The sequence below is a fragment of the Apium graveolens genome, chromosome 1 (genome assembly GCF_009905375.1).
Source record: "Apium graveolens cultivar Ventura chromosome 1, ASM990537v1, whole genome shotgun sequence".
NCBI lineage: Eukaryota > Viridiplantae > Streptophyta > Magnoliopsida > Apiales > Apiaceae > Apium > Apium graveolens.
In genome coordinates this window covers 182,045,072-182,059,615 of record NC_133647.1, presented here as the reverse complement: position 1 = coordinate 182,059,615, position 14,544 = coordinate 182,045,072, and the positions used below count along the sequence as shown (strand labels likewise).

Here is a 14,544-nt window from a genome sequence, read left to right as displayed (position 1 = left end):
TATTTTTTTGTATAAGTACAACAGAGAGAAGATTTCTGTAATCTTTTAATTTCTTCATCTTTTATCTCTCTTCTTACTTTACTCTCCTTCACTTTACTTTTTCCGTTATTTTCCTACATACATATATCAACAACTATCAGGCATCTTAATTCTCAATTTTTTCATGGCACCAAAGGATTTAATCATTGATGGAGCAAAGTTGTTCCAAACAACTATGCTGCAATTCTTGATCATGCTGAAGCTCCATCTGAATTGCACTTTGTGCAAGATCTCTTGCACATAGTGAGGTTGGGTACGCCTTAACTCAGCCTGAATATTTTCAAGTCAACAAGTTCTGAGGTTCTGGAGGACTGGCGTTTTTGATGATGGTGGTAACCGTGGAACTCCCAGTATTATCTTCCAAGTGGTGATTCATCTTTTGTAGTCACTCCTGGTACAGTACGCAGGGCTTTACATCTTCCGAGGATTGTACTTCTCAGTTCCCGAGAACTCAGCCTTTCGGGAGTTAATGGCTGAATTGGGATATGAAAAGAGTCTGACGAAACTTGGACAGTTGAAACGGGCTAATATCAGAAGAGAATGGAGTTTCTTCTTTGATTGCATCACCAAAGCTTTTGGGAACAAATGTTCAAATTTTGATGCTATCCCAATTCTGAGTCAGCACACAGGGTATGCTATTATCCATCAAACTCATTTTGATTTTGCAACTGGAATAATTGGTTTATTGGGGATAGGATGACAGAGGATCGAGATGTTGTTTATTTTGCTAGATTCTGTCAACTTATTTATACGTATTGTACTGCTGAACCCCAGTTAGTCAGCACTCAAACCCCACCTTTTAAGGTTGCAAAAAGGTACTTTAACGACTTGATAAATGCTGACACAAGGAAATTAATGGTAAGACAATTACAGATTCCTCAGTCTGTGAAACAGATTCTGGTAAATGCTGATCCTAATACTTACAAATCTGTTTACTCAAATGTTCAACCAACTCACCATAACCAAAATCCATCAACCTCAGTACCTACCTCTCATTCTACTCAACCTACCCTCAGAACTTATCTCAAATCCTATCTCTCCACTTCACAGACTGCTCAACCTTCTTCTTCAGCACCTACTGTGAAGCCTACATCCTCTAAGCCAAAGAGAACAAAGACTGTTCCTCAAACACCTCAAAAGAGGAGGAGATTTACTTTGAGAGATGAATCAGATTCTGAGGAACAGATTCCTTCTTCAGAACTTGTTGTGGTTGAAGCTGAGAACGCAACTTCTCAGAAGGATTCTGCAATTGGGGGTTCTAGGCTTCTCAAGAGGCTTAGACGCATGATAGTTCCTGAAACTCCCAAGGAATCCAAATCAATAAGGAAGTACAAGAAACAGAGGGCACAAAGGCCAGTTTCAGATAATGAGGAGGAAGCAGCTAAGGAAGGGGATCAGGAATCTCTGTTCTCACAAGACAAGGAATTTGCTCCAGTCACTTCTTCTCCATCAACTCCATCTCAGGAAGCTGTATCTGACAAGGCTAACTCACCATCTGTGTCTCTTGTTGATCCAGGCACAAGTGCTGAAATTGATATTCAGAACCTGGTTGTGCCTGAAATACTTTTCTTAGAAGCTCCAACAGCAAATAATACTTCTACAACACCTGTTATTGATGCTGTTCAAACTCCAGAGTTATCAACAACACCTTCTCTGCATCAAGATGCTGATGATCAGATTTTAGGTGAGCATCAGGATATGGCTGTTGATCAGAACTTAGTATCAGATCAACAATTAGAGGATGCTGAAGCCTCCATTGCTACTCACACTGTTGTCTTATCAGAAGATACTGATTCTTTAAGTTCTGATGCTGCAAATGTTGGAGATACTGGTGAAGCTGCTACAACTGTAGATGCTGATGAAGCAGGTCCTTCAGGACATACTCCTCCACCGACTCTTCCTAAGTCTGAACTGGTAAAGGAGTTTGTTATCAGGGATGCACCAGTACCTTGGAGTGAAACTCCTGCAGGTCAGGAGTGGACTAAGGAATGGAACTCAGTTTCATGTGTTCCAAATGCTTTACATCTTGCTGAGCACTTGACTAAAGCTGATGAAATGTTAAATTCTGATGATTTTAAAACCCAGCCTAGAGTCACTGCATTGAGTACTAAACATCTACAAGGTCTTCATTCCAATACTCATGCAGAGCTACACAAGATTCATGAGAACTTTATCAAACAGGAACAAGTTTGGAAAATTGATAAGAAAAAGTTCTTCCAACCTACCATTGACAGGGTTGCTTATATTTTGAAAACTCAAGAGAAGCAACAAGCTCAGATTGATCAAATTCTGACAAATCAAGCTTCTCAGCAATCGCAACTTACTGAAATCCAGACCTCAGTGGAACTACTTATCTCTCTTTTATTACCTGCTGATGCCAAAAAGGGGGAGAAGGTAATTAAGTCCAAATGCAAAACCAACAAGACTCTGCAAGGAAAGGATGATGGAAAAGATGACCAAGGAACCTCTGGAATGGGTAGTGGTCATAGTCAAGGTAGAAGGTTTACATCAAGACAAGCTAGTCACAGAACAAGTTCTGATACTGGGAAAAGAATAAGTTCTGCTGCTGGTAAAAGGATAAGTTCTGATGAACTTCTAGATCTTGATGAGGAAATGTCAAGACAGTTATTTCTTCAAGAAAATCCAGGGATGGACTTGGAAAGTTTAAAGGAAGAAGAAGCCAGACTTAAATCAGAGAAAGTCACATCTAAATCTGAAGCTTCTGGTAAAAAGTTACTTCCAAAACCTAAAGGCATTGTGATCAAAGAAAAGAAAGGATACATACTGAAGCAACTTTGGCTAGATCAGAACCACGGATAGATCCAAGATCCAAGGGTAAAGAAAAGGTTGGTGAACCTATCAAGCCTTATGTACCTCCTGAGGAAGAAGAAATTACTGATGGAAAAGATGATCTTGCTCTGACTACAAGAAAAGTTCTTAAAACAATCTCTGACATGGCTCAAGTTGTTCAGAGTCAAGAAATTGTAAGTTCTGATATTCAGAAGAAGCAAGTAACCTCTGACAGTGCTCAAGTTAACTTGATATCAGAAAATAGAACTAAAACACTCCTACCAGGATTCACTAAAGCAAAACAGACTCAATCTTTGAAGACTACTGCAAGTGGTTTTGAAGCAAGAGTAGTTACTGGAAAGGAAGCTAGAGATAAAACTGGATTGGGAAGTGCTGATGAAAGAAGAGTACACAACACTACCAATGATCCAACTTCCTTGAGTGAACCAGGTATTGGAGCAACTCCTGAGAGATTGAATCAACTGGAATCTGTACAGATGGTTTACCATACCTACTTGAAAGAATACATCATGTTGTATTTCATGACAGATAGTAGGGTTTATCATATAAGACAAAATGCCATTCCTTTGAAGTATTTTAAAGAATTGGAGCATGTACTTTTCTTACTTCAAGTGGATGACAGAATAACAGAGACTGCTGCAAACTACTTAAAAGAACAGATTCAGAGACAGAAAAGGCTTTATTCTGTTAAGTCTGACAGCATATATGTTCCAAAGTACAGAGATCACAATGGTGATATTGTTGATATGAAGCCTAATACTGCACTGATCAGAACGTATCTTGGTATTAAGGGACTTGAATTCAATCTTGAATCTGATAAAGCTTATGTCATAAGACTAGATCAGGAGTTAAGAAAAGCAAAGATTAATGATCTCAGAGCTGCAATCTTTCAAACTGGTGAAGATACTGCAGAGCTTAAAGGTGTTAAAAGGAGAATGATTGATGAACTAAGATATGCTGAGAAATGTTTGTTGAAGAACTATCTCAGAACAACTCCTGACATCAGAGAGATCAGAAAATGAAGAAGCCAAGTCGAAGATCTACAACTGCTTAAATTATGATATTTATACAGATTGAAGTTGTTATCAGAAGTTGAAATTGGTAAAAACTTTAAGGACTGTAAGTTGTAGTTATCTAGTCTATTTCTCATGCATTTGTACTTAATGTTTTTGACATCATCAAATATCTGTTAAACTTGTATATTTTGTTAATTTACAAGTTGGGGGAGATTGTTAGATATATTTGATAATGTCATGGCTAATATGTTTTATGTTTAGCTTTCAGATCTTACGTGAACAAGATAAATCAGTACTTAACTGTTGATCAGTACTTATACTGGAAGTCAGGACTTAAGGATATCAGTACTTATATTATCAGGAGATAATCATCAGAAGATAGATATCAGAACTTAAGTGCTGAAGGACAATCAGATAAGGACAGTAGCTGATTAAAGGAAAGAAGATCGAGATAAACATAAGAAGAGATATGCATGAAGAAGGAATTCCGTGAAGAATGGAATACTTGGAAGAAAAGATATCTGATTGATATATTTTAGGAAGCAGAATTATATTCCATATCAATTAGCGATTATCTTGTAACTGTGTAGTATATAAACACAGGCATAGGGTTTACACTATAAGTGTTATCATTATCGAAGTTATTATTCTTTATAACCCTAGCAGCTCTCGTGATATTTGTTCATCACTGAGAGGTAACAGTTCCATATTGTAACAGAGTTTATTGTTTCAATAAAGTTTGTTTTCTGTTACTTAAGATCTTAAAGTTCAATTTGAGTGTACTATACACTGTATTCACCCCCTCTACAGTGTGTGTGTGACCTAACAGTAAAATGTTTGCAAGTTGCTGGTCGCATGCAATAAAGTGAAGTTCCACAGTACCATTCATGACATGTTCTCGAATAAAATGGTACTTTATGTCAATATGCTTTGTCCTTGAATGTTGCACATGATTTTCAGTAATGGAAATGGCACTTGTGTTGTCACGGAAAATTGGAATCTTGTCCACATGTAAACCATAGTCGAATAGCTGATTTTTCATCCATAAAATTTGTGCACAACAACTACCTGCTTTGTTTTTTCCTTGTTTCACTTTTATTTGTTGTATGTTTATACCTTTGCTGTTGTGCATTAAGTGTGAATGGTGTGCATTGCCAGTATCTAAGTATGTGTACTTCTATAGGTTGCTCTTTTTTATGAAGATGGTCATCCAGTTGATGGTAAATGTATTGGAAGACGTGCTTGACCGTATTCATCAAACTTATAAGATGGAGTTGGAAGGGAGAGACTTTGCTTATGATGGTGAAAATAGTTTGTTTACTGTTGCAGCTCTTCCAGGAAACAAGCTAGACTTTAATATTGTACTTGAGAATATCTCATATAATAGGAATGCTCTTTTAAACACGCTACCACATTTGTAGAAATTCAGTGCATCTGTCCTCACCTAGTTATTGTAATTATGTTTTTCAGGAGCACTGGAAATAGCAGTTCACTTGCTGATAAAAGTCCTGATGAGAATGATCGGAAGAGTTTGAAACGGCCTTACCAGTCCAAGACTTACAAGGTGGAAATTTCCTATGCTAGAAAGATTCATGTGCAGGCCATTGCACAAGCTTTACGTGGTCAGGACTCCGAGAACTCTCAGGAGGCCTTAAGGGTTCTCGATATTATCCTCATACAACATACAGCTAAATGATAAGTTATTGTCTCTAATCTCTTTTAGGACTTGTCATTCATAATTGATATAATTAATAAGGAGAGTTTCAGGGGTTGCCTTGTTGTTCGATAATCATTCTTTCATAATGATGGGAATAACTTTTCTAATGTGGGTGGTGGTGTTCTTGGTTGCCGTGGATTACATTCAAGTTTTCGTACCACGTAGGGTGGTTTATCACTGAATATGGGTATGTTTAATTACGTTTGTATATGAGTAATAGTTTTCAAGTTATATATTTGCAATAATACTGACATAGATGAAACAACGGATATATTTATTATTAATTAGCTTTATTTTGTGACTACCAGATGTATCTACCACTGTGATTATCCAGCTTGGACCTGTTGTTGATATCCTATAGCCAATCAAAATGCCAGGGATCCATTCTCTCTTGACTGGGCTAAGGTAATCTAAAGTTCACTTCATTCTCAAAGTTCATCATAAGAAAAGGTATGACAGCCATGCATATTACTCGAGAAATTGGGTTGGAACTTTCAGAAATGGAGACCAGACTTCTTTCATTGCCTTATATACAATGGTCTGATGGACAAGGAAATGAGGTGTGCCAAGCCTCTAAATTTTGGTTTCATGTTATTGTTCTTCATATATCAGGATTTATCTGATCCATGAAAAGACTTTCTCAAATGGTAATCCATGACATTTTACTCTTTGCATGTATATGCAACACTTGCTATAGTTTCAGAACTAAGATGGTGGTTTTGTGAGGTTTTCCGTAATTCCAATGCAAACAAAATTTGATATTTGAAGAGGATAAGGCAGATGGCTTGATCATTCGGTAGAAATATAACGATTCTTTATCTGCTTCATGTATCATTTTAGAATTTTAGTTATTTCTTGGAAATTTAGATATATAGTATATTTTTTTTAGTTGCTTGTGATATGTAGAATCTTTCCTAATATCGTTTGTTGCTACCTAATTTGAATGTCTCAAGGATTTTCTGGTCTTACCTTGAACTTTTGCCACTACTTTATATGATTTGGTTTATTTGTTTTCTTTTAATTTTAATTTAGATGAAATATACTTTGTAGTTCGAATTGGATGATTTCATTCTGATTCCATGTGATGCCACTAATACAGGGGTGTATAAGAACAATGGTTATTTGATGGTTTCATGGAATGGAGGTCTTAAACAAATGTGTGCAGCGGTGAGTGGACCAAGCGAAGATTATGTATGAAATTTTTTTTATCTCCTGTTATAGGTGAAATCTATCCTTTAACTTTCAGCATTATGATGAGCGCTAGCCAGTGAGTAAAGGTTGAGGGTTTGCTGTTGAACACAGGTCTGTTGCAGGGTAGCTGGGTCTCTGGACGATCTTCTATAGAAGATATTGAACACATATAGAAGATGATCTTGAATTATAGAATAGTTTGTTTAAAATTATAGACATATTTGAGATTAGTTGTACACATTGAGAATTTATTGATCTTGAATTCAATTGAGTAATAATATATATGTATTAACTGAGTTTTAAGAATTAAATTTTTTCAGTATTGTGGTTAATGCATTATCTAATATTCGATGTTAATACAGGGATATTAGCACATGTAAACAAGGAAATAACATCGATTCAAAAATAAACACCCGATGTCTATTTATTATATCAACATTGGTAATTTAGAAAATAATCAATGTCTATTGTTCAAATTGACATCGGTTATTTAGAAAATAATCGATGTCTATTGTTCAAATTAACATCGGTTCTTTAATAAAAAATTGATGTCTAATAGGTTTAAGACATCCATTTTTATTTTTAATCGATGTTAATTCATAAATATTGCTTGTGTTCTATAGTTTTAAATATATCTAATCATTCTAATATTGTATTTCTGAACTTGATATTACTCAATTAGATAACAAGAATGTGAATTAGACATCAGAAATTTTCCAGAAACGTTGTGTAAGATTACTTAGACATCGGTTTTTAACCGATGTCTATGATAAAATATCTTTAACATCAGTCGCGAATATATCATATATTTTTTACATAGACATCGGTTTTTAATCGATGTCTAAGGTGTTTTTTCTAGTAGTGTCTGAGCATCAATCATCATTTTCACGCTTCTTCGGGAATTCATCCGGGTATCATATCTTTTCTCGTTCCTTGCCCTCGGGACAAAGCTTCTTTTGGTGCTCTTGTACGAATCTGATCTCGGTCACAGATCGGGCCTGGCTCATAGATCGACTCTTCCTTCTACACTTCTTTTACCGGGGGTAGGTTGAATGTGACCTCTCTTTCTTTTATCGCCTTTATAGTGATCTTTCTACCTTGAGTCATAGGTCCTATATGATCCCGGCTTGGTGATAAGTGGCATTTTATACCACTTAGAACGTCTTAAAATGGCTTAAATTGGTGTCTTGAAATCAAGTATTTTGTGTATTTGATGCATTTTTCTAGTGTTTATGCATTTCAGGGTATTAGTTGCATTTCGGGGGAGGAATCATCAAGAATAAGCCTTGGCATGTGTTCACCATTGCGAGAGGAAAGGAATGGGCAGATTACGGCGAAGAAACAGAGCAAACCTGGATTTTTTCCAGTAGAGGCCTGCGCGCCCGCGCAGCAATGCTGAGCGGCCGCGCAGCAACCTGCGCGCCCGCGCAGCTATGCTGAGCGGCCGCGCAGGGTCGGGGAAAAAGATAAATTATTTTAGACTTCTACTTCTGTTTGGCTTCCAACTTCTATGTAATCTAAGTTTTATGGGACTATTATATAGGTAGATTTGAGACGTTTTCACAGAGAGTATTAAGGGGATTATGTTTTAGATTGTGTTTTACGCAAGAAGCGAAGGAGATAAGGAAGAAGACCGATTTAGCACACCGCAACGAAGAGGAAGCATATTTTCTTGTGATTCTTGTTTCGTTGTAATGTTGGATGCTAGTTTTCTTGCTTTGACTTATTTACTCTTGTGACGTACTTTGTTTTAATATAATTAGTTTAGTTATTATTTTTTTGTGTTTGTTTGTCATGATTTCATATGAACCCATGATGGCGATAAGTTCTATTATGGGCTAATCGTGATTATGGGGTTGCAACGGATTTATTATGGAATTCTTTAGTTAATTGTTTAATACTTTAGTGTGTGATGATTGCATGATATCTAGTATTGGTTGTGCGTATTCGTCTTATGTGCGTCGCGAACATATAAGATAGGGTGTTAATCTCTTGTGAAGCGACGGTGGATCTTGAGATTTAGAACTTGCCATGCTAGCATAGGTTCATGTACGTTGAGCATGATTAGTGGGTAACTCTAACAGTTTTATTTGCCCTATGTAATCAAAAGGAATAACTTGAGCTTAAATTGTTGTGTTGTCAATTTCTGTAGACATATAGGAACTCAATATAATTGATGACTATTCAACTTCTATCTTAATTGTGGATGCTTGGTAGAATGGTATTAGTACAATGAAAGTTGGCTTTTATCAGTTTCGTGTTATTCGATTAATATCATCACTGTCACATGCTAAAGGTAATAACAATGGCTATAGAAGGAAGTAATAATGAAGTTGTGATCTCATGAGTGTTTTATTATTGATAAATTGAAGTGTTAGTTAAGTGGTTAATTAAGTAGTTAATTATAGTTAATATTTAATCAACAATTTTAAGTGTTATTATCTTAACATTGAGAAGTAATCATACATTGGTGAGTGAGTTTAATTAGACAATAATTTAGTCTGAGTCTCTGAGGGAACGAACTAGAAAGTATTCTATATTACTTGCGAACGCGTATACTTGCGTGAATATTAGCGCGTGTTTTCGCCCTAACAAGTTTTTGGCGCCGCTGCCGGGGACTCGGCGTATTTGTTTAGTTTATGTACTTACCATCATTGGTCATTAGGACTCAGTGATTAGGACGTAGTAGTTACTTACTCTTTTCGGTTGTGTTTCAGGTACTTTAGCAAGCGTTTATGCAAACTCGTTCTCGTGCTCGCAAGAGGACTTTAGATACAGCTGAGGAGACAGACGAAGTTCTTGATATTCCGGAGAAGTTAGATTTTGAGGATTCGGATTCAGGAACTGAGCAGAAAGAACCAGTAAACATGGGAGATCGTATTGTTCAAGCTGATCCAGCTCTTATGGATTTTTCTCGGCCTAAAATTGATGACATTCAGTCAAGCATCCTTCATCCGGCTATTCAAGCTAACACCTTTGAAATCAAGCCGGGCACTATTCAGATGGTGCAGAATTCTGTTTCTTTTGGAGGAGCGGCAACTGAAGACCCCAACATGCACATAAGGAATTTTGTCGAGATCTGCAGCACTTTTAAGTATAATGGCGTGACTGATGAGGCTATCAAGTTGAGGCTTTTCCCATTCTCACTGAGGGATAAGGCTAAAGACTGGTTACATTCTGAACCAGCTGGGTCCATCACTACGTGGCAAGATCTTGCGCAAAAGTTTCTGGTGAAGTTTTATCCAATGGCAAAGACTGCTGCTATGAGGAGTGCTCTTACTCAGTTTGCGCAGCAACCTACAGAATCTATGTGCGAGGCTTGAGAACGCTACAAGGAAATGTTGAGAAAATGTCCACATCATGGAATGCCGGATTGGATGGTGATCACTGGTTTCTATAATGGTTTGGGGGCCCAATCTCGGCCCATGCTCGATGCAGCAGCTGGAGGAGCCTTATGGGCTAAAAGCTATACTGAGGCGTATAATCTTATAGAGACGATGGCTGCAAATGAGCATCAAAACCCAACTCAGAGGATGACGTCAGGCAAGGTAGCAGGTATTCTGGAAGTTGATGCAGCCACCGCTATTGCAGCCCAGCTCCAAGCGCTATCAATGAAGGTTGATTCTCTGGCTACGTATGGAGTTAATCAAATAGCTATGGTTTGTGAGCTTTGTGCAGGTTCTCATGCTACGGATCAGTGTTCTCTTGTCAACTGAATCTGTTCAGTATGTGAATAATTATCAGCGACAACAGCAGCCTGTGCCAGCGACCTATCATCCTAATAACAGAAATCATCCAAATTTCAGCTGGGGGAATAATCAGAATGCTATTCAGCCACCATATCAGCAAGGAATGAGTAAACAGTTTAACCCACCTGGATTCCAGCAACCACAGCAGTATGCTACAAGGCAATCATATCCTCAACAGGGAAGTACAGCTGCACCCACTAGTGCTGATTTTGAGGAACTTAAGCTGTTGTGCAAGAGTCAGGCGGTTTCTATCAAGACCTTGGAAAATCAAATCGGTCAATTAGCCAATGCAGTGCTCAATCGTCAACCTGGCACTCTTCCCAGTGACACGGAAGTACCAGGCAGGAAGGAAGCTAAAGAGCAAGTCAAGGCTATTACCTTAAGGTCTGGAAAAGTGGCTGATGCTGAAAAGGCAAAGGAAGTCGAAGCTGAAGTTAGAGATGAAGAATCTAAGCAAAAGGAGAAAGCGGCGGAACCAAGGAAGACTACTGTTGAACACACTCTGCCTGAGGCTAATACAGGGGAGAAACAGCTCTATCCTCCACCACCTTTTCCTAAGAGATTGCAGCAACAAAAGCTGGATAGACAGTTCGGGAAGTTTCTGGAGGTGTTCAAGAAACTTCACATCAATATACCTTTCGCTGAGGCTCTGGAACAAATGCCTAGTTATGCGAAGTTTATGAAGACTATTCTTTCAAGGAAGGTGAAACTGGATGACCTTGAAACCGTTGCTCTCACGGAAGAATGCAGCGCTGTTCTGCAACAAAAGTTACCACCAAAACTGAAAGATCCAGGGAGCTTCACCATTCCTTGCACAATTGGCAATCTGACGTTTGACAAGTGCCTTTGTGATTTGGGAGCAAGCATTAATCTGATGCCGTTGTCGATCTTTAAAAAACTGGATCTGCCTGATCCAAAACCCACGTACATGTCACTACAATTGGCTGACCGTTCCATTACTTACCCAAGGGGCATAGTTGAGGATGTGCTCGTCAAAGTGGATAAGCTCTTCTTTCCAGCAGATTTTGTTATTCTGGATTTTGAGGAAGATAAGAAGATTCCCATAATCTTGGGGAGGCCTTTCTTGGCTACTGGCCGTACCTTGATAGATGTGCAAAAAGGGGAACTTACTATGCGGGTCCAAGATCAGGATGTGACCTTCAACGTATTCAAGGCAATGAAATTCCCTACAGAAGATGAGGAGTGCTTAAAAGTGGATGTGATTGATTCTGCAGTTACTTCGGAACTCGATCACATGCTAATGTCTGATGCATTGGAAAAGGCCTTAGTGGGGGATTTTGATAGCGATGATGAAGATAGCAACGAGCAATTACAATATCTGAACGCTTCTCCATGGAAGCGAAAGCTGGACATACCATTTGAATCCCTTGGTACTTCTGACCTTAAGAATGCTGAAGGGAAGCTCAAACCATCAATAGAGGAAGCACCTACCTTGGAGCTCAAACCATTACCTGAACACTTGAGGTATGCTTTTTTAGGTGATTCATCTACGTTACCTGTTATTATTTCATCTGACCTTTCAGGTAGTGAGGAAGACAAGCTCTTAAGGATTTTGAGAGAATTCAAATCGGCTATAGGATGGACCATAGCAGACATCAAGGGGATAAGTCCTTCATATTGTATGCATAAAATTCTGCTAGAGGAAGGTAGTAAGCCAATTGTGGAACAGCAGCGAAGAATGAATCCCATCATGAAGGAGGTGGTGAAGAAAGAAATTCTGAAATGACTAGATGCAGACATCATTTATCCTATTTCTGACAGCTCGTGGGTGAGCCCCGTACAATGTGTACCTAAGAAGGGAGGTATCACTGTGGTCGCAAATGAAAAGAATGAGCTCATCCCTACTCGAACAATTACAGGATGGAGAGTATGCATGGATTATAGAAAATTGAACAAAGCCACAAGGAAGGATCACTTCCCCCTTCCATTTATTGATCAAATGCTTGACAGATTGGCGGGTCATGAGTATTTTTGTCTTCTGGATGGTTATTCCAGGTATAATCAGATTTGTATTGCACCAGAGGATCAGGAAAAGACTACCTTCACTTGTCCATTTGGCACATTTGCTTTTCGCAGAGTTTCGTTTGGGTTATGTGGCGCCCCGGCCACTTTTCAGAGATGTATGATGGCTATATTCTCTGACATGATTGGAAATAACGTCGAAGTGTTCATGGATGACTTCTCCGTCTTTGGACACTCATATGATGAATGTTTGAATAATCTGCGCGCCGTACTCAAAAGATGCGTGGAAACTAATTTGGTGCTTAATTGGGAGAAATGTCATTTTATGGTGCGTGAAGGCATTATCCTTGGGCATAAGGTCTCTAGCAAGGGTCTGGAGGTGGACAAGGCCAAGGTGGGAGTCATTGAAAATCTTCCCCCACCTAATTCTGTGAAAGGAATCCGTAGTTTTCTTGGTCATGCGGGTTTTTATCGGCGATTCATCAAGGACTTTTCAAAGATATCTAAGCCGTTGTGCAATTTGCTTGAGAAAGATGTGCCGTTCAAATTTGATGATGAATGTTTGGCAGCATTCGAGACTCTCAAGAAGAGTTTGATCACTGCACCAGTTATTACAGCACCAGATTGGACAGAACCGTTTGAGATGATGTGTGATGCGAGTGATTATGCGGTAGGTGCAGTTCTGGGACAGCGCAAGAAAAATCTCTTCCATGTGGTCTACTATGCGAGTAAGACTTTAAATGGTGCCCAATTGAACTACACCACTACTGAGAAGGAGCTTTTGGCTATAGTCTTTGGCTTTGAGAAATTTCGATCTTATCTGCTTGGTACGAAAGTAACAGTATTCACTGATCATGCAGCTATTCGCTATCTGGTTTCTAAGAAGGATTCGAAGCCGAGACTCATTTGTTGGGTGCTTTTACTTCAGGAATTTGAGTTAGAGATCAAAGATAGAAAAGGTACTGAGAATCAAGTAGCTGACCATCTCTCTAGGTTGGAGAATCCCGATTCTACTTCACAAGATAGGACGTTAATCAATGAATCTTTTCCGGATGAGCAGTTGTTTGCAATTCAGGAGGAAGAACCATGGTTTGCAGATATTGTAAACTATCTCGTCAGCAATATAATGCCTCTTAATTTGACATCCGCTCAAAAGAAGAAGTTTCTGCATGAGGTGAAGTGGTATATGTGGGATGAACCATATTTGTTTAGACAGGGAGCTGACCAGATCATCAGGAGATGTATCCCGTTCTGTGAGACGGAGGGGATATTACGAGACTGCCATTCCACGGTTTATGGTGGACACTATGGAGGTGAGAAGACGGCAGCTCGTATTCTGCAAGCAGGTTTTTTCTGGCCTACTTTGTTCAAGGATGCTCATCAGTTTATTTTAAGGTGTGATCGTTGCCAAAGAGTGGGAAATTTGTCAAGGAAGGATGAGATGCCATTAAATGTGATGCTTGAAGTCGAGGTCTTTGATGTATGGGGAATCGATTTCATGGGGCCTTTTATCTCGTCTTGCAATAATCAGTACATCTTGCTGGCAGTCGATTATGTCTCAAAATGGGTCGAAGTTAAAGCTTTACCGACGAATGATGCAAAGGCAGTACAAAATTTTCTTCATAAGCAAATTTTCACAAGGTTTGGAACACCTCGGGTAATCATAAGTGATGAAGGATCGCATTTTTGCAACCGTAAGTTCACTTCTATGATGCAGCATTATAATGTGAATCATCGAGTAGCTACTGCCTATCATCCGCAAACAAATGGTCAAGCGGAAGTGTCTAACAGAGAGATAAAGCGTATTCTAGAGAAGGTTGTTTGTCCGTCAAGGAAGGATTGGTCTTTAAAGCTCGATGAAGCTGTTTGGGCTTACAGAACAGCATACAAAACTCCACTTGGGATGTCACCGTTTCAGTTGGTGTACGGTAAGAGATGTCATCTACCGGCGGAGCTTGAGCATAAGGCCTACTGGGCATTGAAGAAATTGAACCTGGATTTAGATGCAGCTGGTAAGAAAAGAATGCTTCAGCTTAAT

General features: G+C 38.8%; 1 non-coding gene and 1 pseudogene across 1 annotated transcript; one reads left to right on the top strand and one right to left on the bottom strand.

Moving 5' to 3' along the window:
• The window catches only part of LOC141712855 (protein argonaute 4-like), a 22,080-nt pseudogene extending 15,300 nt beyond the window's left edge, over positions 1 to 6,780 (top strand).
• Positions 6,781 to 10,034: 3,254 nt separating this feature from the next.
• On the bottom strand, positions 10,035 to 10,141 carry LOC141680082 (small nucleolar RNA R71). Its single transcript, XR_012558260.1, has one exon. It is a non-coding gene; the product is annotated as a small nucleolar RNA R71 (small nucleolar RNA).
• Positions 10,142 to 14,544: the final 4,403 nt, after the last annotated feature.